We start from the raw sequence: 22,965 nt of genomic DNA on the forward strand, positions 1-22,965 counted from the left end.
AATGCAAAGGTCCTGGGTTCAATATTTCTGTGTGGAGTTTGCATGTTCTCCCGGTGACTGTGTGGGTTCCCTCCGGGTACTACGGCTTCCTCCCACCTCCAAAGACATGCACCTGGGGAAAGGCCCCTCTCACCTCCGGAGACATGCACCTGGGGATAGGTTGATTTGCGACACTTATTGGTCCCTAGTGTGTGTGAATCTTGTCTTTCTACCTGTGTTGGGCCTGTGATGAGATGGCGACTTGTCCAGGGTGTGCCCCGCCTTCCGCCCAAATGCAGCTGAGATAGACTCCAGCTACCCCCCTCGACCTGAAAGGGACAAGCGGTAGAAGATGGATGGATGGATGGATTTCTAAATGGAGGTAGATTTGAATGAGCAGTTGTGCTTCCTGTTGTCCATATTACTGTAAATAAAAGGAAAAAAAATGTTTTTAATTTTTTTTTAAAAAAAGGATGTGGATTGGATGGGCAATTGTTCTGCTTCTGATTTATGTAGCATCACTTTCTGGGGTCCATATTACTGTAAATAAAAAATGAACAAACACTTATTTTTTTTAGCATGTCCTATCCAGTCTCTCAGGCCTATCATATTGTTGATGTAGCTGTCTATATCTTCTGCACAGAATTAATGTAGACTTACTAAGGGGCGTGAACTAGGTTCCGGCACTGGATCTTCGGGTCTGCTGGTCTTCACGCCATCTTTCTTCATTTGTCACAAGTGCGCTGATTACTGATTGCCTGCAGCTTTGCCGGCGCAGGGGCGTGTCCAGAAATAAAATAAAAAATAAAAAAACATATTTAATTTTAAATTTAAGGGGATTTCATCTTTCGGTATTCCTTCTTTTTTTTTTTTTTTCATGTATTTTTTTTTTTTTAATTATCTTTCTAGCTATCATTATGTATACGTATTGTTGCATTTGAACAACTGTATTGTGGATAATAGAGGTAAACTATTTTAGTGTAAAAATGCTCATTGTCATTACTATATTATTTATTTCACTAACTGCTTATCTGCTATCACTTTTACGGTCATATTTGTACATATTGTATGTGCTCGTGGTGTTCTATTGTTGTTGTTGTTATTGTTGTATTTGCTGTTGTTGTTTTTGTCCCTCTGTCTAATCACCCCCTCCGTCTTCCTTTTTTTCCCTTTCTATCCCCTCCTGCTCCGGCCCGGCTGCACCAAATGATAATATAAATACATTTAATAAAGTCAAATTCAAATAAGGCAACAAGAGAAGTATCCTACACTTCTCTTTTGTAAAGTAAATCTGAACAGCCGATATGGGCATCTACATCAACTATATGATCTGCCTGAGAAGCTGGACAGGACAAAAAAAAAAAAAAAATTAAAGGGGATTGGATGGGCAGTTGTTCTGCTTTCGATTGATGTAGCTTCGCACTGGTTTCGCTTTCTGGGGTCCATATTACTGTAAATTAAAAAAAAAACAGATAAATATCCTATCCAGTCATTCAGGCCAATCATATTGTTGATGCGGCTACCAATATCTTCTGCACACATATACTGTGGAATAGACACACACACACACTCAATAGCACATCTTTGAAATGCACACATCTATACAAACGCCCCGCAGCACCCCTCAAAGCTCCACATCTCTAGTGTCATCCCCACATCTATCTACCCCCAGACAGTCAACGCATCGTCTGCGTTCATTTCTGCTTGATGCAAAGTGTCGTGGTTAAAGAGGGCATAAGGGGGGGGGGGGGGGGGGGGGGGCAAAGGGGGACGGTTGTGTGTGTGTGTGTGTGTGTGTGTGTGTGTGTGTTTGTGTGTGTGTGTGTGTGTGCAGAAAGAGAGGTAGTTAGACATGGGGTGTGTTAGTCCGAGGAGGGGGAAACCTCAATGGGGTTGGCTCAGAGGCTGACGAGGAACACACACACACACACACACATGTGACACACGCACTGCACACTTTCCCCCTAAGATTACAAATAGCACACACACACACACACACACACACACGAGTGCACACAATCTCCTCCTCACATATGCACGCTCATGCGTAAAAGTCGAGCCGTGCTCGCCGCAGACATAATGAGGTAAAAAGTGGTGAACAGTTATGAAATACAATGAGGCTAAAACAAAAGCTCCAGATCGTATCGCTTGTGCCAGGAAACAAAAAAACAAAATAAAATTAAAGCTGCAAGCAGCGATTGGATGGGACCGACTTTTGCTGGTGTTTCCTGCCTTTACCCATTCAACATATCTTTACCTGCACTTTACCTACCTTCCCTGCATCCTGGGGTCACACTGGTGCTTCTTTCTTTCACCCATACATGCTGGGGCTTCCTGCCATCACCCAGACAACATATCTTTACCTGCACATGACCTACCTTCTCTGTATCCTGGAGTCAAACTTGTGCCTCCTTCTTTCACCCAGTCAACATATCTTTACCCGCACAGTACCTACCTTCTCTGCATTGTGTGGTCACGCTAGGGGCGTCCTGCTTTTAAGCGGCCATCTTGAGACGGCAGCAGCGCAACCGTAAAAGGCTCGTAAAATCAAAACTGGAGCAGTTACAAAAACTCTTTGCGCAACTTTTAATCAGAAGGGTTCAATTTCTTTCCTGTGCGAGTTTGAAGCCGACACAACAAACGCGCTCAGAGGAGATAATGTTTGAAAAAAGGTTTTTCAAAACTTTTGTTTTGAAGGGGTAATTGCCAACTTCTTGTTGATTTTTGCTGAAGGATGTCAAATAATGAAATGTAGGTCTAAGTGAGACCTACATGGAGGTTTTCATTTCATGTCTCTACGACATTCCTACCGGAAGTTACAAACAGTTTTGTCTGTGTTTTCTTCCCAAGAGCAGTTTTGTCAGTGTTTTATTCCTAGGGGACGCTAGAGCGCAATTTTGAGTCTTGGGGTTTAGTTTTTTTATTAGATCGCAATTTTCACCAGTCCTGATGTGTGTGTTGAGTTTGGTGAGTTTTGAAGGATTTTAAGGGGGTCAAATTACAGCTCAAAGAAGCAAAAATTACATTTTTTAGGAAAGTTTTGTTTTGTAGGAGTTTTTGCCAACTCCTTGTTGATTTTTGCTGAAGGATGTCAAATAATGAAATGTAGGTCTAAGTGAGACCTACATAGAGGTTTTTGATTCATGTCTCAATGACATTCCTACCGGACGTTACAGTTTTGTCTGTGTTTTTTCCCAAGAGCAGTTTATCAGTGTTTTATTCCTCGGGGACGCTAGAGCGCAATTTTGAGTTTTTTTTTTTTTTTTTTATTAGATCGCAATTTTCACCAGTCCTGATGTGTGTTGAGTTTGGTGAGTTTTAAAGGATTTTAAGGGGGTCAAATTACAGCTCAAAGAAGCAAAAATTACATTTTTTAGGATAGTTTTGTTTTGAAGGGGTTTTTGCCAACTTCCTGTTGATTTTTGCTGAAGGATGTAAGTGTATGAAATGTAGGTCTAAGTGAGACCTACATAGAGGTTTTTGTTTCATGTCTCTACAGAAGTTACAAGCAGTTTTATCCGTGCTTTTTCTTAGAGAGCGCAATTTTGAGTTGTGGGGGTTTTTTTTTTTTATTAATTGGCAATTTTCGCCAGTCCTGATGTGTGTAAAATTTTGATGAGTTTTGAAGCATGTTAAAGGGGTCAAATTACAGCTCAAAGTGGCGGCGGTATAATAATAATAAAAGCTTAGAAATACAATAGGGTCCTCTGTACCAAAGGGACATTTGGTCCCTAAAAATAACTAAAACGAGCAACCGACTCCAGTTTGGAGTGTGCGGCTATTTTAAAAAGTTGAAGTAGTCAATCACACACACACACACACACACACGCACACACTAGGTGTGGCGAAAAAATTCTCTGCATTCGACCCATCGCCCTTGATCACCCCCTGGGAGTTGAGGGGAGCAGTGAGCAGCAGTGTTGGCCGTTGCCTCCAATATCAGCAACAAACAAGAATGGCGTCCTGCAGCGTGTTTACTTTCTTCTACATCCAAGTTAGCATCTAAACGGCCTTTCATCAACACATTTCTTCTTTTTTTAGTCAAGCCATTTACTGCGCAGTGGTCCAGTGGTTAGAGTGTCCGCTCTGAGATGGGCAGGGTGTGTGCTCAAACCCCGGCCGAGTCATACAAAAGACTATAAAAATGGGAGCCATTACCTGAATGCTTGGCACTCAGCATCAAGGCTTGGAATTGGGGGTTAAATCACCGAAAATGACTCCCGGGTGTGTTCACCACTGCTGCTCACTGCTCCCCTCACCTCCCAGGGGGGGTGAGGGGGGGGGGGGGTGATTGGTCAAATGCCACACCTAGTGTGTGTGTGTGTGTGTGTGTGTGTGTGTGTGTGTGTGACAATCATTGGTACTTGAACTTACAAAAGGTAAACACCTGCGAGGCTACAGGCTAGTAGGGGCATGCAACTACACAACAGCTAAGCACACACTAGCGTCACTAGCGGGACAGTTTCGGGCTTTTCTTACAGTGTTTGGTGTTTCTTCCTGTTTAGTGCAGTTGCCCTACTTCCTGTCTTGGGTGTTCTGCGGTGACTTGAGCCCTGCTTCCAAGCGCTATTCTCCTCACCTGTCCCTGATTGCCCATTTATTCAGAATATACTCCTTAAGTAATCGCATTAAACATAGATAATAATTTGTGAAGTAAGTTATAGTTTGTCATGGTCCTTCTTTAAGTTTGAAGAGTTTCTTGAAGTGGATCATATTAGTGCATTGTTTGATTTATTTGTTTAATCCATTCTGAAATGTAATTCCACAAACAGATATACTGAAGGTCTTAAGTGTTGTACGTGCATACAAATGTTTTAAATAACATTTTTCTCTAAGATTATATTTCTCCTCTTTTGTCGTTAACAATTGTTGTACATTCTTGGCTAGCAGGTTATAGTTTGCTTTGTGCATCATTTTAGCTGTTTGCAATTTTACTAAATCGTGGAATTTTAACATTTTTGACTCATTAAAGCAGGGGTCGGGAACCTTTTTGGCTGAGAGAGCCATAAAGCCAAATATTTTAAAATATATTTCCGTAAGAGCCAAATAATATTTTTTTTTTAACACTGAACACAACTAAACACGTGCATTTTTAAGTAAAACCAACATTTCTAGAGTATAATAGGTCTCTTATTTTTCATAATAACATTGTTATTCTGAAGATAACTATGGAGGGGGCGTGGCCTGCGGGCCTGCAGCAAACTGGGGTGTACCAGGACCGGCCTCGAAATCAGCGACAGGTGCGTAGATGGCCCACCTGGGCCTTGTTATCTAATCACCTGTCGCTCTGTTATTAGCAGCAGCCAGGAGGAGGGACGGGGTTGGGGCTGGAGTCAGAGCGCGAGCGAGAACATAACGCTATATTATAAAAATACAGACATTTTCTTAACGCTGTAGTGTAAAAAAAATTAAGAAACAATTTACAAACTCAAGCTATGGGATGACGCATTTATTTCCGGGGTCACGTTTCCTCTTATGTCATCCCATAGCTTGTGTTTGTAAATTGTTTTTACATTTTTTTTAAATAATATAGCGTTAACAAAACGTCTATTTTTATAATATAGCGTTATATTTTTAAAATATAGAGTTAACAAAACGTCTGTATTAATCATGACCCCGGAAGTAAATGGGGGGGGGTTTGTAGGGAGAAGAAATTTGGCGTGATAGGTCCTCATATATTCACATTGTTTTTAATGGGAGCCTCCAACAAAAAGTGCTATTCGGACCGAGAAAACGACAATTTGCCCATTAATTTGAGCGAGGATGAAAGATTTGTGTTTGAGGATATTGATAGCGACGGACTAGAAAAAAAACAAAAAAACGCGTTAGCATTGCTACGTATTCCGATGTTTTTAAACACATTTAGTAGGATAATTCTGGGAAATCCCTTTTCTTTCTATTGTGTTGCTAGTGTTTTAGTGAGTTTAATAGTACCTGATAGTCGAAAGTGTACGTCCACGGGTGTCGACGGCAGCTGTACGGACGACACAAGCTCAGCTTTTATCCGGTAGGTGGCGACTTTTTAACCACAATTTTCTCACTGAAACCTGCTGGTTGACATTCGGTTGGGATCCATGTCTGCTTGACTGCGCTGTGATCCATAGTAAAGTTCCAGCTCCGGGAATTTTAAACAAGGAATCACCGTGTGTTTGTGTGGCTAAAGGCTAAAGCTTCCTAACTCCATCTTTCTACTGTAACTTCTCCAATTTTAATTGAACAAATTGCAAAAGATTCAGCAACACAGATGTCCAAAATACTGTGTAATTATGCTGTTAAAGGGGAACATTATCACCAGACCTATGCAAGCGTCAATATATACCTTGATGTTGCAGGAAAGAGACCATGTATTTTTTTAACCGATTTCCGAACTCTAAATGGGTGAATTTTGGCAAATTAAACGCCTTTCTGTTTATCGGTCTTTTAGCGATGACGTCAGAACGTGACGTCACCGAGGTAACACAGCCGCCATTTTCATTTTCACATTACAAACACCGGGTCTCAGCTCTGTTATTTTCCGTTTTTTCGACTATTTTTTGGAACCTTGGAGACATCATGCCTCGTGGGTGTGTTGTCGGAGGGTGTAACAACACTAACAGGGAGGGATTCAAGTTGCACCACTGGCAAGAAATCTGACGCCAGACCCCCATTGAATGTGCCGGAGTGTCTTCACATTTTACCGGCGATGCTAAGACAGACATGGCACAGAGATGTATGGATAACCTGCAGATGCATTTGCAACGATTAAGTCAATGAAATCACAAAGGTGAGTTTTGTTGATGATGTTGACTTATGTGCTAATCAGACATATTTGGTCGCGGCATGACTGCCAGCTAATCGATGCTAACATGCTACGCTAATTGATGCTAACACTAGCTTTATGTACATTTGAAACTAGATACCCACATTTAATGCGAAACAAACACTTACCAATCGACAGATTTAAGTTGCTCCAGTGTCACAAGATGCGAAAGTCCTGATCGTTTGGTCCGCACATTTTTACCGGTGATGCTAATAACCGCAGCCATGCTATGGGCCACTTCATTAGGTACACCCACGCCATGGCCGAATAGCGTCAATAGCTATTCGCTCAATAGCTTCAATTTCTTCTTCAATTTCGTTTTCGCTATCTGCCTCCATACTCCGACCATCTGTTTCAATACATGCGTAATCTGTTGAATCGCTTAAGCCGCTGAAATCCGAGTCTGAATCCGAGCTAATGTCGCTATATCTTGCTGTGGTAACCACCATGTTGTTTGTATTGGCAGCACTGTATGACGTCACAGGGAAATGGACAGTGGTTTCGAAGATAGCGAAAATAAGGCACTTCAAAGCTTTATTTAGGGATATTCCATGACCGGTAAAATTTTGAAAAAAACTTCAAAAAATACAACAAGCCACTGGGAACTGATTTGTATTGTTTTTAACCCTTTTGAAAATGTGATAATCTTCCCCTTTAAAGCAGACGACTTTTACCTGTGTGTGTGCGTAGCGTTCATACTTCCTAAAAACGTGTGACGTCCTGTGTACACGTCATCATTACACGACGTTTCCAAAACGAAACTCCCGGGAAATTTAAAATTGTAATTTAGTAAACTAAAAAGGCCGTATTGGCATGTGTTGCAATGTTAATATTTCATCATTGATATATAAACTATCAGACTGCGTGGTCGCTAGTAGTGGCTTTCAGTAGGCCTTTAAATCAAGTGTTTGTATGTTCTCTAGATCCAACATTTTAACTGGTATTTTTTGTAACACGGTCAATGAATTAAGTGTACTTTTATACTTATTTCCACATATTTCCTCACAATAACTCCGATATGTAACCAACCTTTTTGAAACCAAGAGCTACTTTTTGGGTACTGATTAATGCGAAGGGCTACCAGTTTGATACACACTTAAATAAACTGCCAGAAATAGCCAATTTGCTCAATTTACCTTTAATAAATAAATCTATATATATAGAAAAAAAATGGGTATTCCGTCGTACATTTTTTGTCCTTTACGGAAGGTTTTTTGTAGAGAATAAATGACTGAAAAAACACTTAATTGGAAGAATTAAAAGAGAAAACATGGGAAAAAAATTAAAGTTTAATTTTGAAACATAGTTTATCATAGATTTCGACTCTTTAAAATTCAAAATTCAACCGAAAAAAATGAACAAAAAAACTAGCTAATTCGAATTTTTTTGAAAAAAAAAAAATATATATATATAACTTATGGAACATCATTGGTAATTTGTCCTGATTAAGATTAATTTTAGAATTTTGATGACATGTTTTAAATAGGTTGAAATCCAATCTGCACTCTGTTAGAATATATAACAAATTGGACCAAGCTATATTTCTAACAAAGACAAATCATTATTTCTTCTAGATTTTCCAGAACAAAAAATTTAAAAGAAATTATAAAGACTTTGAAATAAGACTTTAATTTGATTCTACAGATTTTCTAGATTTGCCAGACTATTTTTTTTAAATTTTAATCATAATTAGTTTGAAGAAATATTTAAAAAATATTATTTGTCGAAAAAACAGAAGCTAAAATGAAGAATTAAATTAAAAGGTACTTATTATTCTTTACAATAAAAAAAAAAAAAATTTGAACATTGATTTAAATCAGGGGTGCCCATTACGTCGATCGCGAGCTACCAGTCGACCGCGGGGGGGGTGTCAGTCGATCTCGAGCCAGGCTTTTAAAAAAAATAGACCTAAAAATTAGTGATCATCAATCTTCACCAAGACGTCACTTAAATGACATTCACGGTACCGGAGGGTCTTGTGAGATGACGCTGGCTGCTGCAAGATCATTATTATGAAAATATGACCGAGAGGAAGGCGAGAAACACTTTTTATTTCAACAGACTCTCGCGCCGTACCTCCCGTCAAAACTCTAAAGGCCGACTGCACATTTCCTATCTTCACAATAAAAGCCCTGCTTCATGCTGCCTGCGCTAACTAAATACAGAGTCTCGGAAAACTGGCGTGCACAAGCGATCCTTCAGAAAGCTGGCGTGCACATCACTTGTGCACGCCAGCTTTCCCAGACTCTTATTTTGTTAGCGCAGGCAGCATGAAGCAGGGCTTTTATTGTGAAGATAGGAAATGTGCATTCGGCCTTTAGAGTTTTGACGGAAGGGACGGCGCGAAAGTCTGTTGAAATAAAAAGTGTTTCTCGCCTTCCTCCCTGTCATTTTTTCATAATAATGAACTGGCAGCAGCCAGCGTCATCTCACAAGACCCTCGGGTGCCGTGAATGTCAATCAAGCAAGCTACGGAATTTGCCGCCAATGTTTTTCTTGTAAAGTGTATGGAAGCTGGATGAATTAGTTGCCAAAAACCAACCACTTTCATGTGGTATTGTACAGAAAGGACAACTTTTTTTCTCATCCATTTGAAAATGTGGGCGTTATCATCATTACTGTCTGATTCCAATCAATGCAAGTCATCAGAATCAGGTAATACACCAACTTATATTCTTGTCTTCGTGAAAGAAAGACATCTATATGTGTTACACATGCTTGTATTATCATTAAACACATTTAACTTGTTTACAAAAATGTCTCTTTCATAAATAAGTAAATATAAATGATATTTATAAATGAGGTAGATCCCCTCCAGTTGGTCAATTGAAAAGTAGCTCGCCTGCAAAAAGTGTGGGCACCCCTGATTTAAATTGTCAGGAAGGAATTTAAAAGGTATATGTGTTTAAAAATCCTATAATCATTTTTAAGGTTGTATTTTTTCTCTAAAATTGTCTTTCTGAAAGTTATAAGAAGCAAAGTAAAAAAATAAATGAATTTATTTAAACAAGTGAAGACCAAGTCTTTCAAATATTTTCTTTGATATTCAAATTCTATTTGAGTTTTGTCTCTCTTAGAATTAAAAATGTCGAGCAAAGCGAGACCAGCTTGCTAGTAAATAAATACAAATTTAAAAAATAGAGGCAGCTCACTGGTAAGTGCTGCTATTTGAGCTATTTTTAGAACAGGCCAGCGGGCGACTCATCTGGTCCTTACGGGCGACCTCGCCTTGGTGACCCCTGCATTAGATGTTTTGCTCTATTAAGTTTAGCACATGAGGTGGCGACTTGTCCAGGGTGTACCCTGCCTTCCGCCCGATTGTAGCTGAGATAGGCGCCAGCGACCCCAAAAGGGAATAAGCGGTAGAAAATGGATGAAGTTTAGCACAAACGTGATGGAGACAATCTCATTTCATTTTTAAGTGTTCAAAAAGGGACACGTACTGTGTTGTTATTATGACATCATGGAGAAAAAAAGTCCTTATTCCGCACGAGTATCCATGCTGGCTTGGTTTCCCCGACGAGAAGCAGACAGGTGCTCGTCGCCGGTGTCCCGGCCTTTTGTGCCACCTGGTGTGGTCGTCTCCTGGCTCGCCGTCTGCACAGCCTGTCGTGCCTTCGGTGACTCATCTGTCTGTCACGTCCAGGCGGCTGGCACACCCACGGCGGAGGCGCACAGTCCTCGCTTTAGCAGAGGCGACCGACTCGCCTTCCAAAAAAATTTCGAACAATCTGTGCTGTCTGCACCTCGTCCTGGCCTCCAGCAGCTTGCCTGACCACGTCCAAACTTTTGTCTTCTTTACTCTCAAACTCGCCTTGAACGGGCTCATGTTTGTCACATTCACCCCCATTAGTCAGCAGATACACTATAGCAGGGGTAGGGAACCTATGGCTCTAGAGCCAGATGTGGCTCTTTTGATGACTGCATCTGGCTCTCGGATAAATCTGAGCTGACATTGCTTAACAGGATAAGCAATGAACAATTCCACTTGTAATATAGTGTTAAAAATAATGTATAAAACATAAAATATTCTCATGCATTTTTAGTCCATCCATCCGTTTACTATCGCACCTGTTCAAGAAGTTGCCTTAAGAAGTTATTTATTTATTATTTATTAAACTCATCTGTATACTCTAGCCTTTAAATAGACCTCCTTTTTAGACCAGTTGATCTGCCGCTTCTTTTCTTTCTCCTATGTCCCCCCCTCCCTTGTGGAGGGGGTCCGGTCCGATGACCATGGATGAAGTACTGGCTGTCCAGAGTCGAGACCCAGGATGGACCGCTCGTCGGGACCCAGGATGGACCGCTCGCCTGTATCGGTTGGGGACATCTCTACGCTGCTGATCCGCTTGAGATGGTTTCCTGTGGACGGGACTCTCGCTGCTGTCTTGGATCCGCTTGAACTGAACTCTCGCGTCTGTGTTGGAGCCACTATGGATTGAACTTTCACAGTATCATGTTTGACCCGCTCGACATCCATTGCTTTCGGTCCCCTAGAGAGGGGGGGGTTGCCCACATCTGAGGACCTCTCCAAGGTTTCTCATAGTCAGCATTGTCACCAATGCCAACACAGACAGACAGACAACATTCACCCTCACATTCACACACTAGGGCCAATTTAGTGTTGCCAATAAACCTATCCCCAGGTGCATGTCTTTGGAAGTGGGAGGAAGCCGGAGTACCCGGAGGGAACCCACGCATTCACGGGGAGAACATGCAAACTCCACACAGAAAGATCCCGAGCCTGGATTTGAACCCAGGACTGCAGGACTTTCGTATTGTGAGGCAGACGCACTAAGGAAATTTCAATGCTCCATGATGCCAAAACATTTTGGACGATTCCATGCTCCGAACCTGTCAGACCTGGACTAGGATTGTTTGTGCTCCTTCGACGCAGAGGGATTACAGGACGAGCCAGGCGTTTTTTTTTTAATTTATACTCAAAATACAATAAAAAAAAGGCAAAACAAAAAAGCGCGCCCGATGGCGGATAATAATCTATACTAAAACTTAGAAGGAAAACAGCACAATGGCAATACTATCTATTTATTTGATCACATTACGCCTGTACTGGCTCACCTGCACTGGCTTCCTGTGCACTTAAGATGTGACTTTAAGGTTTTACTACTTACGTATAAAATACTACACGGTCTAGCTCCATCCTATCTTGCCGATTGTATTGTACCGTATGTCCCGGCAAGAAATCTGCGTTCAAAAGACTCCGGCTTATTAGTGATTCCTAGAGCCCAAAAAAAGTCTGCGGGCTATAGAGCTTTTTCCGTTTGGGCTCCAGTACTCTGGAATGCCCTCTCGGTAACAGTTCGAGATGCTACCTCAGTAGAAGCATTTAAGTCTCACCTTAAAACTCATCTGTATACTCTAGCCTTTAAATAGACCTCCTTTTTAGACCAGTTGATCTGCCGCCGCTTTTCTTTCTCCTATGTCCCCCCCCTCCCTTGTGGAGGGGGTCCGGTTCGATGACCATGGATGAAGTACTGGCTGTCCAGAGTCGAGACCCAGGATGGACCGCTCGTCGAGACCCAGGATGGACCGCTCGCCTGTGTATCGGTTGGGGACATCTCTACGCTGCTGATCCGCCTCCGCTTGAGATGGTCTCCTGTGGACGGGACTCTCGCTGCTGTCTTGGATCCGCTTTGAACTGAACTCTCGCGTCTGTGTTGGAGCCACTATGGATTGAACTTTCACAGTATCATGTTAGACCCGCTCGACATCCATTGCTTTCGGTCCCCTAGAGGGGGGGGGGGGTTGCCCACATCTGAGGTCCTCTCCAAGGTTTCTCATAGTCAGCATTGTCACTGGCGTCCCACTGGATGTGAATTCTCCCTGCCCACTGGGTGTGAGTTTTCCTTGCCCTTTTGTGGGTTCTTCCGAGGATGTCGTAGTCGTAATGGTTTGTGCAGTCCTTTGAGACATTTGTGATTTGGGGCTATATAAATAAACATTGATTGATTGATTGATCTATAAACAAACAAAATATACTATCAAAGGCATAAATACAAAGAAAAACTTACTCGGCGTGGATGAATCGAAAAGCACGGCATGAAGTATGAAAGGCAATGAAAGCGAAGTTCCCAGACTGATGAACAGAAAGAAAATGACTTAAATACTGGCTGTGATGATCAGGAACAGGTGCGGGGCGTGACAAGGTGGGAACTAATGCGTTGGCATGGAAACAAACAAAACCAGGAAGTGCAAAACGTGACTGAATGTCCAAAATCAAAACATAACATGACAAAACAAAACATGATCCATAGTTTTGACAGAACCTTGTGGAAACAGTTTTTTAGCGGGTCCCTTCCTCTTCCAACATGACTGAGCACCAGTGCACAAAGCAAGGTCCATAAAGACATGGATGACAGAGTTTGGTGTGGATGAACTTGACTTGCCTGCGCAGAGTCCTGACCTGAAACCGATAGAACAGCTTTGGGATGAATTAGAACGGAGACTGAGAGCCAGGCCTTCTCCACCAACATCAGTGTGTGACCTCACCAATGTGCTTTTGGAAAACTCTTCTTTTTCATGCTTGGCATTTTTAACTGCTTGATATTTGATTTGGTATTTGATTACAAAACTTTAAGGAGGTCATCATGGAAGTAAACAATGTAGTAGTCCAACTTTCACGTACTTTTGATAACTAATTAAATGAACTACTGTATATATATGTATGTGTATGTATATATTAATGTATGTGTGTATTTCTGTGTGTGTATATATATGTATAAATGTGTTTATATATATATGTATGTATATATATGTGTGAGTATACATGTATGTATGTATGTGTTCATGTATCTACAAACCCAGTTTCCATATGAGTAGGGAAATTGTGTTAGATGTAAATATAAACAGAATACAATGATTTGCAAATCCTTTTCAACCCATATTCAGTTGAATATGCTACAAAGACAACATATTTGATGTTCAAACTCAAACTTTTTTTTTTTTGTCCAAATAATAATCAACTTAGAATTTCCTGGCTGCAACACGTGCCAAAGTAGTTGGGAAAGGGCATGTTCACCACTGTGTTACATCACCTTTTCTTTTAACAACACTCAATAAAGGTTTGGGAACTGAGGAAAGTAATTGTTGAAGCTTTGAAAGTGGAATTCTTTCCCATTCTTGTTTTATGTAGAGCTTCAGTCGTTCAACAGTCCGGGGTCTCCGTTGTCGTATTTTACGCTTCATAATGCGCCACACATTTTCCATGGGAGACAGGTCTGGACTGCAGGCGGGCCAGGAAAGTACCCACACTATTTTTTTTTTAAGAGCCACGCTTTTGTAACATGTGCTGAATGTGGCTTGGCATCGTCTCGCTGAAATAAGCAGGGGTGTCCATGAAAGGGACGGCGCTTAGATGGCAGCATATGTTGTTCCAAAACCTGTATGTACCTTTCAGCATTAATGGTGCCTTCACAGATGTGTAAGTTACCCATGCCTTGGGCACTAATGCACCCCCATACCATTACAGATGCTGGCTTTTGAACTTTGCGTCGATAACAGTCTGGATGGTTCGCTTCCTCTTTGGTCCGGATGACATGATGTCGAATATTTCCAAAAATAATTTGAAATGTGGACTCGTCAGACCACAGAACATTTTTCCACTTTGCATTAGTCCATCTTAGATGATCTCGGGCCCAGAGAAGCCGGCGGCATTTCTGGATGTTGTTGATAAATTGCTCTGCTTTGCATACTAGAGCTTTAACTTACACTTACAGATGTAGCGACAAACTGTATTTAGTGACAGTGGTTTTCTGAAGTGTTAATGAGACCATTTGGTGATATCCTTTAGAGATTGATGTTGGTTTATGATACAGTGCCGTCTGAGGGATCGAAGATCACGGTCATTCAATGTTGGTTTCCGGCCATGCCGCTTACGTGGAGTGATTTCTCCAGATTCTCTGAACTTTTTGATGATATCATGGACCGTAGATGTTGAAATCCCTAAATTTCTTGCAATTGCACTTTGAGAAACGTTGTTCTTAAACTGTTTGACTATTTGCTTACTCAGTTGTGGACAAAGGGGTGTACCTCGCCCCATCCTTTCTTGTGAAAGACTTAGCATTTCATGGAAGCTGCTTTTATCCCCAATCATGGCACCCACCTGTTCCCAATTAGCCTGCACACCTGTGGGATGTTCCAAATAAGCGTTTGATGAGCATTCCTCAACCTTATCAGTATTTATTGCCGCCTTTCCCAACTTCTTTGTCATCTGTTGTTGGCATCAAAGTCTAAAGTTAATGATTATTTGCAAAGAAAAAACTGTTAATCATCTTGAACATCAAATATGTTGTCTTTGTAACATATTCAACTGAATATGGGTTGAAAAGGATTTGCAAATCATTGTATTCCCTTTATATTTACGAACCACGTTTCCATATGAGTTGGTAAATTGTGTTAGATGTAAATATAAACAGAATACGATGATTTGCAAATCCTTTTCAACCCATATTCAGTGACTGCATAGTTTGTTTATTCAAATTTGGAAAATTGTGAGTAGATTTAGAGTCAGGATGAAACAGAATTGCAATTTTTGTGTGCACCATAGAAAACAAATAATGTTGTCAGTGGTTTGGTTTTGTGCAACAGGTGTGGAAGAAATGACTGCAGGCAGTAAAGTTCGTATAATCAAATTTGGAAAATGGTGAATAAATTTAGAATCGGGATGAAAAATAATCGCAATTTTTGTGTGCTCCATAGAAAAATGTGTTGTCAGTGGTTTGGTTTTGTGGCAACAGGCGTGGAAGAAATGACCGTAGGCTGCAAAGTTTGTTTCATCAAATTTGGAAAATGTTGATGAGATTTAAAATCCGGATGAAAAAGAATCGCAATTTTTCGTGTGCACCATTAAAAAAAAAAAAAAATAAAAAAAAAAAAAAAAAAAAAAGTGTTGTCAGTGGTTTGGTTTTTTGGCAATGAGTTTGGATCAAATGACTGCAGGCTGCATAGTTTGTTTGATCAAATTTGGAAAATGGTGAGTAGATTTAGTCACGATGAAAAAGAATTGCAATATTTGTGTGCACCGTAAAAAAAAATAATGTTTGTCAGTGGTTTGGTTTTGTGGCAACGGGTGTGGAGGAAATGACTGCAGGCTGCAAAGTTTGTTTAATCAAATTAAGAAAATTATTATTAGATTTAGAATCGGGATTTTAAAGACAAGCAATTTTTGTGTGCACCAAAACAATAAAATGTGTTGTCAGTGGTTTGGTTTTGTGGCAACGTGCTTGGAACACATGACTGCAGGCTGCAAAGTTTGTTTCATCAGATTTGGAAAATTGTGAATAGATGTAGAATCGGGATGAAAAAGTATCGCAGTTTTTTGTGCACTGTAGAAAAAATAGTGTTGTCAGTGGTTTGGTTTTGTGGCAACGTGCTTGGAACACATGACTGCAGGCTGCAAAGTTTGTTTAATCAGATTTGGAACATTTTGAATAGATTTAGAGTCAGGATGAAAAAGAATCGCAATTTTTGTGTGCACCTTAGACAACAAATAGTGTTGTCAGTGGTTGGGTTTTGTAGTAATGGGCGTGGAACAAATGACTGGAGGCTACAAAGTTTGTTTATTCAAATTTGGACAATTGTGAATAGATTTGTAGTCGAGATTTAAAAAAAACAGCATTTTTTGTGCGCACCATAGAAATAAATAATGTTGTCATTGGTTTGCTTTTGTGGTAAAGGCGTAGAACAAATGACTGCAGTCTGCAAAGTTTGCATCGTCAAATTTGGAAATTGATAGGCCCTCTGCGACCCCAAAGGGAACAAGCGGTAGAAAATGGATGTAATTTTGAAAATGGTGAATAGATGTAGAATCAGGGCAAAAAAGAATCGCAATTTTTGTGTGCAACATAGAAAAATGTGTTGTCCGTTGTTTGGTTTTGTGGCAACAGGCGTGGAGCAAATGACTGCAGTCTGCAAAGTTTTTTTCAACGAATTTGGAAAATTTTGATGAGATTTAGAATCCGGATGAAAAAGAATTGCAATTTTTTGTGTGCACTTAGGGGGAAAAAAAGTGTTGTCTGTGGTTTGTTTTTTTGGCAATGAGTTTGAATCAAATGACTGCAGGCTGCAAAGTTTGTTTAGTCAAATTTGGAAAATATTGAAATGATTTAGAGTCAGGATGAAAAAAAAAAAGATATTTTTGTCTGCACCATAGAAAACAAACAATGTTGTCTGTGGTTTGGTTTTGTGGCAACAGGTGTTGAAGAATTGACTGCAGGCTGCAAAGTTTGTTTAATCAAATTAGGAAAAGGATGATTAGCTTTAGAATCGGGATTCAAAAGACTCGCAATTTTTGTTTGCACCAAAATAATGAAATAGTGTTGTCAGTGGTTTGGTTTTGTGACAAAATGCATGGAACACATGACTGCAGGCTGCAAAGTTTGTTTAGTCAAATTTGGACAATATTGAATAGATTTACAGTCAGGATGAAAAAGAATCGCAATTTTTGTGTACACTATGGAAAACAAATAATGTTGTCAGTGGTTTGGTTTTGTGGCAACATGCTTGGAACAAATGACTGCAGGCTGCAAAGTTTGTTTAATCAAATTAGGAAAAGGATGATTAGCTTTAGAATTGGGATTCAAAAGACTCGCAATTTTTGTGTGCACCAAAATAATAAAATAGTGTTGTCAGTGGTTTGGTTTTGTGGCAAAATGCATGGAACACATGACTGCAGGCTGCAAAGTTTGTTTTATCAGATTTGGAAAATTTTGAATAGATTTAGAATCAGGATGTAAAAGAATTGCAATTTTCGTGCGCACCCTTCTAAAAATACTTTAAAAGCACGGAACGCACGCATGTCGTCAAAGCTGTTTATTGGCGAAGTGCGTCAAGTCGGGAGCTCCCCAGACCTGACATCACCTTCCTCTCTTCTGCCTTCCTTTCATTCTCGCTCATTCTGCCTGCGAGGCAGAGCGCGGCGATGAGGCTTCCCGGCAAAGGCAATGATCAAAAGTGGCACGCTGATGCCTACAGGTACCCCCAACCCCCCGACCCCCTACACGGGACGAGATTGTGCACGGAAAGGTGGAGAGTTCGCACGGCTCGGTTGAAGGGCGAGAGGGAGAGACGCGCGCCCGTCACTTGTCGAGTGGAGACGGGGAAGCTGAAGATTGCCGGCGATGTAAATAGGATGCAGAGCGTGGAAGGTTGGAGGCATGAAAGGCGGGCGGAGAGAAGAGAGAAGAGAGGCGGGAAGGAGTGAGGAAAAAAGAGCAAAGTTGGAAAAAGGAGAGCACAGCTTGAGAGGCAGAGAGTTGAAAAGCCATCATGGGTGAATAATTGAAGACGGGCTTGGCTCCTGACACACACACACACACACACACACACACACACACACTCTTGTATTTGTTACCTTCTTAAGACTTGAGAAAAATGCCTACCTCTTTAAGACCACCCTTTCCAGATATATAAAGAAGTGTATTTACACCATGAATATTATATACATACTATGCACATATGAAAAAACTTATGTAAAATGAGTCACAAGTATTACAATAAAAGTTGTCATTTTACTCAACGCAAGTCAAAATTTTACATGAATAACTGAACATTTGTGGAATATTATGAGAAAAGTTTGAATTTTACTCAATAACAGTCGCAATTTTACAAGAAATGCCTAAAATGTTGGCAATTGTATGAAAAGAGTCGTCATTTTAGTCAACCAAAGTCACAGTTTTATTAGAAAACTTTAAAGGGGAACATTATCACCAGACCTATGCAAGCGTCAATATATACCTTGATGGTGCAGAAAAAAGGCCATCTATTTTTTTAACCAATTTACGAACTCTAAATGGGCGAATTTTGGCGAATTAAACGCCTTTCTGTTTATCGCGCTGGAAGCGATGAGGTCAGAATGTGACGTCGCCGAGGTAACACACCCACCATTTTCATTTTCAACACATTACAAACACCGGGTCTCAGCTCTGTTATTTTCCGTTTTTTCAACTATTTTTTGGAACCTTGGAGACATCATGCCTCGACGGTGTGTTGTCGGAGGTTGTAACAACACTAACAGGGAGGGATTCAAGTTGCACCACTGGCCCGAAGATGCCAAAGTGTCTCCCGCCAGACCCCCATTGAATGTGCCAGAGTGTCTCCACATTTGACCGGCGATGCTAAGGCAGACATGGCACAGAGATGTATGGATAACCTGCAGATGCATTTGCAACGATAGTCAACGGAATCACAAAGGTGAGTTTTGTTGATGTTGACTGCCAGCTAATCGATGCTAACATGCTATTTACCGGCGGTGCTAAAGCAGACATGGAACAGAGATGTATGGATAACCTGCAGATGCATTTGCAACTATATTACGTTTCCTTCCACCCACATTTAATGCGAAACAAACACTTACCAATCGACGGATTTAAGTTGCTCCAGTGTCAAAAGATGCGAAAGTCCTGATCGTTTGGTCCGCACATTTTACCGGCGATGCTAACGCAGCTATACGGCCATGCTATGACTATGAATAGCGTCGATAGCTATTCGCTCAATAGCTTCAGTTTCTTCTTCAATATTTTCATACTCCAACCATCTGTTTCAATACATGCGTAATCTGCTGAAATCCGAGTTTGAATCCGAGCTAATGTCACTATATCTTGCTGTGGTATTCCCATTGTTTACATTGGCAGCACTGTGTGACGTCACAGGGAAATGGCCAGTGTCCTCGCAGAGAGCCGAAAATAAGGCACTTTAAAGCTTTATTTAGGGATATTCCGAGACCGGTAAAATTTTGAAAAAAACTTCAAAAAATACAACAAGCCACTGGGAACAGATTTTTATTGTTTTTAACCCTTTTGAAATTGTGATAATGTTCCCCTTTAACATTTTGGCGATATAATACTGATCGGAATTTTACTTGGCAAAATGATGACGAAGTCATAATTTAACGCAAAAAAATGTCACTATTTTACAAGAACAACAAAAAAATTGGCAATATTGTGCTAAAAGTCAGAATTTTGTATGACAAATGTAAATTTGCATTAAGAAGTAATAATTTCACATATAAAAGTAATAATAGTACTAGAAAGTATTGCAATCCTACGGAAACAGAAAGAATGAGAAATTGTTCCCAATTTTATTAGAGAAAAGTTGAGACGTGGGAAAAAAGACTGCTTTTAGTTATTTTTATGTTTTTTTTATTTTTTTTTTATCGTCATTATTTACTTCAAGTTATGACAGAATGTCTCCATATACATATTAATGTATTTATTTGTATTAAGTTTGGCCAAAGAGGGTGCATTTTAATTTCTTACACACACTTGTTATTTCATATGTTGACCAAAGGGGAGACCTATTAAAAGCGACACACAGTCAATGTGACAAATCCCTCACCCTCATTTTGATGGATATCACCACAAATGAGACATTGTCTATTAGATGCAATGTTATTGGGACCATGATTTATGTCATCACTTCTTCACACCTCCTCATATGGAAGATACTTTTCCTTCTTCATGACTCAAGAAGGGCAGAAATACAGGAACACACGCCCTTGTGTTTTTTACCTTTTTAAGACCTGAGAAAAATGCCTACTTCTTTAAGACCACCCCGTCCAGATATATAAAGAAGTGTATTTACAACATAATAATAATATATACATATTATGAACATATGAAAAAAACTTATGTAAAATGAGTCACAATTTGACAAGATAAAGTATTACAATAAAAGTTGTCATTTTACTCAACGCAAGTCAAAATTTTACATGAATAACTGAACATTTGTGCAATGTTATGAGAAAAGTTTGAATTTTACTCAATAACGGTCGCAATTTTACAAGAAAGGCCTAAAATGTTGGCAATTGTATGAAAAGAGTCGTCATTTGAGTCAACCAAAGTCACAGATTTATTAGAAAATTTTAACATTTTGGCGATATTATAATACTAATTGAAATTTTACTTGGCAAAATGATGACAAAAGTCATAATTTCACTCAAAAAATTTCACTATTTTACAAGAACAAAAAAAAAAATTGGCAATAATGTGATAAAAGTCAGAATTTTGTATGACAAATGTCACTAATTTGCATTAAGAAGTAATCATTTCACATATAAAAGTAATAATAGTACGAGAAAATATTGCAATCCTACGGAAACAGAAAGAATGAGAAATTGTTCCCAATTTTATTAGAAAAAAGTCGACACATTGTGAAAAAAAGACTCCTATTAGTTATTTTAGTTTTTGTAATTGTTTTTTAATCTTCATTATTTACTTCAAGTTATGACAGAATGTCTCTATATACATATTTATGTATTTATTTGTATTAAGTTTGGCCAAAGAGGGTGCATTTTAATTTCTTACACACACTTGTTATTTCATATGTTGACCAGAGGGGGAGCACTTTTAAAAGCGACACACAGTCAATGTGACAAATCCCTCACCCTCATTTTGATAGATATCACCACAAATGAGACATTGTCTATTAGATGCAATGTTATTGGGACCATGATTTATGTCATCACTTCTTCACACCTCCTCATATGAAAGATACTTTTCCTTCTTCGTGTCTCAAGAAGGGCAGAAATACCCTTGTATTTTTTTACCTTCTTAAGACCTGAGAAAAATGCCTACTTCTTTAAGACCACCCTGTCCAGATATATAAAGAAGTGTATTTACAACATAATAATAATATATACATATTATGAACATATGAAAAAAACTTATGTAAAATGAGTCACAATTTGACAAGATAAAGTATTACAATAAAAGTCGTCATTTTACTCGACGCGAGTCAAAATTCAACATGAACAACTGAACATTTGTGCAATATTATGAGAAGTTTGAATTTTACTCAATAACAGTCACAATTTTACATGAAAGGCCTAAAATGTTGGCAATTGTATGAAAAAAGTCGTCATTTTAGTCAACAAAAGTCACAGTTTTATAAGAAAACTTCAACATTTTGGCAATATTATGATACTAATTGGAATTTTAATTGGCAAAATTATGACAATTTAACGCAAAAAAATTAAGTATTTTACAAGAACAACAAAAAAATTGGCAATATTGTGATAAAAGTCAGAATTTGGTATGACAAATGTCACTAATTTGCATTAAGAAGTAATAATTTCACGTATAAAACAAATCATATTACGAGAAAATATTGCAATCTACGGAAACACAAAGAATGAGAAATTGTTCCCAATTTTATTAGAAAAAAGTCGACACATTGTGAAAAAAAGACTGCTTTTAGTTATTTTTATGTTTTTTTGTAATTGTTTTTTAATCTTCATTATTTACTTCAAGTTATGACAGAATGTCTCTATATACATATTTATGTCTTTATTTGTATTAAGTTTGGCCAAAGAGGGTGCATTTTAATTTCTTACACACACTTGTTATTTCATATGTTGACCAAGGGAGAGCACTTTTAAAAGCGACACACAGTCAATGTGACAAATCCCTCACCCTCATTTTGATAGATATCACCACAAATGAGACATTGTCTATTAGATGCAATGTTATTGGGACCATGATTTATGTCATCACTTCTTCACACCTCCTCATATGAAAGATACTTTTTCTTCTTTGTGTCTCAAGAAGGGCAGAAATACAAGAACACACACCCTTGTATTTTTTTACCTTCTTAAGACCTGAGAAAAATGCCTACTTCTTTAAGACCACCCTTTCCAGATATATAAAGAAGGGTATTTACAACATAATAATAATATATACATATTATTAACATACGAAAAAACTTACGTAAAATGGGTCACAATTTGACAAGATAAAGTATTGCAATAAAAGTCGTCATTTTACTCAACGCAAGTCAAAATTTTCCTTAAAACACTGAACATTTGTGCAATATTATGAGAAAAGTTTGAATTTTACTCAATAACAGTCGCAATTTTACAAGAAAGGCCTAAAATGTTGGCAATTGTATGAAAAGAGTCATCATTTTACTCGACAAAAGTCACAATTTTATAAGAAAATTTTAACATTTTGGCGATATTATAATTCTAATCAGAATTTTACTTGGCAAAATGATGACAAAAGTCGTAATTTTACTCAAAAAATGTCACTATTTTACAAGAACAACAAACAAATTGGCAATAATTTGATAAAAGTCAGAATTTTGTATGACAAATGTCACTAATTTGCATCAAGAAGTAATCATTTCACATATAAAAGTAATAATAGTACGAGAAAATATTGCAATCCTACGGA

General features: G+C 39.1%; 2 long non-coding RNA genes across 2 annotated transcripts in view; one reads left to right on the forward strand and one right to left on the reverse strand.

Moving 5' to 3' along the window:
• The window catches only part of LOC133539490 (uncharacterized), a 1,254-nt gene extending 529 nt beyond the window's left edge, over nt 1-725 (reverse strand). Inside the window, exons 1-3 of the long non-coding RNA XR_009803403.1 lie at nt 640-725; nt 213-308; nt 1-149 (exon numbers count right to left, since the gene is read on the reverse strand). This is a non-coding gene — a long non-coding RNA (uncharacterized LOC133539490). The remainder of the gene's footprint in view (nt 150-212; nt 309-639) is intronic.
• The window catches only part of LOC133540058 (uncharacterized), a 567,296-nt gene that overhangs the window by 70,025 nt on the left and 474,306 nt on the right, over nt 1-22,965 (forward strand). The window lies entirely within an intron of this gene.

The sequence above is a fragment of the Nerophis ophidion genome, linkage group LG21, assembly GCF_033978795.1.
Source record: "Nerophis ophidion isolate RoL-2023_Sa linkage group LG21, RoL_Noph_v1.0, whole genome shotgun sequence".
Classification (NCBI taxonomy): Eukaryota; Metazoa; Chordata; class Actinopteri; order Syngnathiformes; family Syngnathidae; genus Nerophis; species Nerophis ophidion.